This window comes from Trichechus manatus, unplaced genomic scaffold (genome assembly GCF_000243295.1).
Source record: "Trichechus manatus latirostris isolate Lorelei unplaced genomic scaffold, TriManLat1.0 scaffold00037, whole genome shotgun sequence".
Lineage (NCBI taxonomy): Eukaryota > Metazoa > Chordata > Mammalia > Sirenia > Trichechidae > Trichechus > Trichechus manatus.
The window spans coordinates 3640571-3644284 of NW_004443973.1; positions in this window are offsets into that span (position 1 = coordinate 3640571).

Sequence of the window (3714 nt, forward strand, 5' to 3'; positions counted from 1 at the left end):
AGTGTGAGTCCTCCAACTTTATTCTTCTTCTTCAGTAGTGCTTTACTTATTCGGGGCTTCTTCCCTTTCCATATAAAGTTAATGATTAGTTTTTCCATCCCTTTGAAGAATGTTGCTGGTATTTGGATCGGTATTGCATTGTATTTGTAAATTGCTTTGGGTAGAATCAGCAGCGAAATTCTTAACCACTACGCCACTCGGGCTCTGGAAGAACTGATAGCATTAAGGGGAAAAAAAAAAAAAAAAGCCAATTTGTAAGCTATTAAATGTGCTTTCAGAATTACTGAATTAGAGATGAAAATGAAAAATCCATATTAAATTGAAAAAATAATAAGGAATCTTTATATTTGTATAAGCTTTATATCTTCAAGGTACTTTTCATGTTATTTTGTTAGCTGTTTAAAGCTTTAGGCGTTATTATTATGCCTATTTTACAAATAAGAAACTGAAGATCAAATAAGTTGAATGAATTATCTAAAGACACACAGCTTGTGAGTTACAGAGCCATGATTCTAACACAGGTGTCCTAATTCCTAATTATGTTTATATTTTACTATTTGGCGAGAGAGGACTAGAATTTGTCTCTGAAACCTTGGAAGTTATTATACAAGAGAAAAATAAAGTCTAAACCAAGCAGTGCAGAAGAAAGTTCAGAACAGCAGGTAGATACAAGACTTGCTGTAGTTCCTCAGTCCACACGTGTTGGGTTAAATGGTTACCTACCTTGATTTCTATTCCTTCTAGCAACACTACCTTGAAAATGACGTGAAATCTATTATTTTCTTTAACTGCTTCCTACACTTGCTTTATCCTTCCTCTTTTGGTCCTGTACCATGGTGATCGTGTTGTTTCTTTCTTTTTAAAGGCCATGGAAGAGCCTCTATTCTACATCACAACACTCTTGCCTCCATTGTCACATTCCTACTTCTGACCTTTCTCTTTTGCTCAGGTAATCATGTTTAACCAAAAATCTATTAATTGTAATCTGCTGTCATATCCCATGAATCTCCTCAGCTATGCTTTAAGAGTAGAACCATGAACTCAAGCAAATATCCCAAGATAAAGGTAATTGTGAATCCAGGGAAGGAGGGGTATTAGTCAAATGAGCCAGCATCCTGTTCAAATCAGTGCAGCCTCTTGGCCATGCCCATTCTCTCTCTATTTTCAGCCACTTTTCTTACTTGGGAATTCCCAGGAATAAAAACTCCAGCTATCTGGAAAGTCTATTTATTTTGGACACATTATTCCACAAATTCAGAAAAAGAATTTGTTGTTGTAAGAGGTATTTTTTAGGGATATAACATAAACCAAAGAATTGGTCCCTTTTTTCAGGAAGTGTTCTATACTGGGTGAAAATTGTGTGTGTGTGTGTGTGTGTGTGTGTGTGTGCATTTGTGTGAGTGCACACAATATAAGATGACACAGATGAAATAATATAAATTAAATAACTATTGAAGAAATGAGATATTATAGCATGATGGTTTTTAGTAGAGAAGGTCCTGTAGATGTTTTGGAGGGTAGACTTAGGCACTATAAGGAAGGGCTATCTCTGGACTGTGGAAGTAAGATGGACAGGAATTCCAAACGGGGACACCAAAAGAAGCAAAGGCATATATAGTCATTGGAACATGTATAACATGTACAAAGATACTGCTAAGGGAATAAATAAGTAGGAACATATTTAAATTTGAAGTTACTGTTTCCCACTTTAGCCTTGACTTCTGCAGTCTAGTTTAAGTAGACTTCTACTCATTTGATCCTTCTATCTCTCAGCTGCATTTTCTTTATAATATCTGGCGAAGACTCAAAGACAAAAATTAGCCAAATGTGTTTTTCCTTAAAATGTCATTTCTTTTTTTTTTTTGAACTTAAAGCAGTTTACTTGTAGATTTTTTTCCCCTAATTAGAGGCTACCAAAAAATAAATAAATAAAAACATTGGTCTTCAGAACAAAGATTAATGTAAGCACAATGCATAATTTTCCTGTTCTGCATAAATATATTTAATGGGCAACTAGTATCAAATAAATGACATCAAGAAGATAAAGGTCAGTTAATGACATTTTTCTAGTGGTCCTTGCCCATCTTTTCCCATAAAATACCTAAGAAGAAAGAGAACAACAGAGGTAACAATGGCACCAGCAACTAGGACTGACAGTTTGCCTCTCTCTGAGGTAGAGGTAGTATCTCCTCAACTGCAGGGCTGATGTAGCTGGTTGGCAATTGCAATGAGAGAAACAAAGTCTTAAGGTTGGTATTCCTGAAGCAGGTAGGAAGATACTTCAAGCCCCGTCTTTCACTACCTGCACCCCCATCATAGCTCTACTTCAAACAGAGTAGTAGGCAGCTTCTCCTCTGCTGTATGGTTATTGCTCTTGGAGGGTATTATGGATTGACTTGTGCCTTCCCCCTCAAATATATACTGTGTATCTTAATTCCTATACCTGTGGATGTAATCTCGTTTGGGAATAGGCTTTTTTTTATGTTAATGAGGCCATATCAGTGTAGGGTGTATCTCAAGCCAATCCATTCTGAGATATAAAAGGAGTAGATTAGGCACATAAGCAAACAAGCAAGAATGGGGAATGATGGATGCCACTTGGAGATCTCCAAAGAACCCCAAGGAGAATGCCACAGAAGCTGAGACAAGGATTTTCCCCCAGAGTGGACAGAGAGACTTCCCATAGAGGGGGTGCCCTGAATTTGGACTTCTAGCTTCCTAAATTGTTTAGAAAATAAATTTCTGTTCATTAAAGTCACCTATTTGTGGTAGTTCTGATATAGCAGCACTAAGAAACTAAGACAGAGAAGGTTAAACATTATGTCATCTCCTCCCACATACATTCAGAGTCTGCAACTCCAAATATCAAATACGTAGAAACTGTGTGGAGTGAAGGTGGATGGGCACTAACATTGCATCCTGGCAAGTGCTAAGAGCCTAGAAATAGTCTGGGCAGGTTTTCTTTCCATGTTGACCTAGAAATCTTTGGATCCTTCCCTTAGGGTTGGGGCTGAAGTGTTGACTAATGATACTTCATGCTATGTATTCTACTCTTCAGCTGCTTGGGGGAGATTGTGGTCTGAGAACTATGCCACCACATATGGTGTCTTCAAGTTCATTAAACCTTGGGACCAGTTCAGCCATGATGAAAGATCGTCCTTAAACTTGAGCTGAATGCCTTTCAGATCTCCAATTGTTTCTCTGGTTTAGGGATACACTGATAAGTTGGTAAGAATTTGAGTTATAGAGATGCCCCATGATTCTTATTTTTAGATTTATTGTCTCTATACAGACACCTGTTTTGTTGCTCCTGGTCCTCAGTAATGACAATGGCTCCTACTGGTGCTAGATTAGAAAAATAAATAAATAAATAAAAATAACCAAATCACTGTTTAGCAACAATTCTAGGCCCCTCCCCCTTCTGTGGTCTTAGTATTTTTCTTCTGTGGTTATAAAAGTGACTCCAAGAAGGGTAATAACTATCTCCACCCTTAGCCCACTTTTCCCCCTGCCCCATTTTCCAATAGGGAGGTATTAGTAAGATTTTTCTTTTCTGAATTTCTTCCCTTTTCCCTTATTTTCTTGTGCTGTTTTCCCAAGAATTGATGTCATCCTGCAATTTGATCTAAATTATATTATGCAATGAGATGAATAAATTTATATACCAGAATGCTCTTAGAAAAAAATACTGATATGGCTTGGAAGAAATAATTG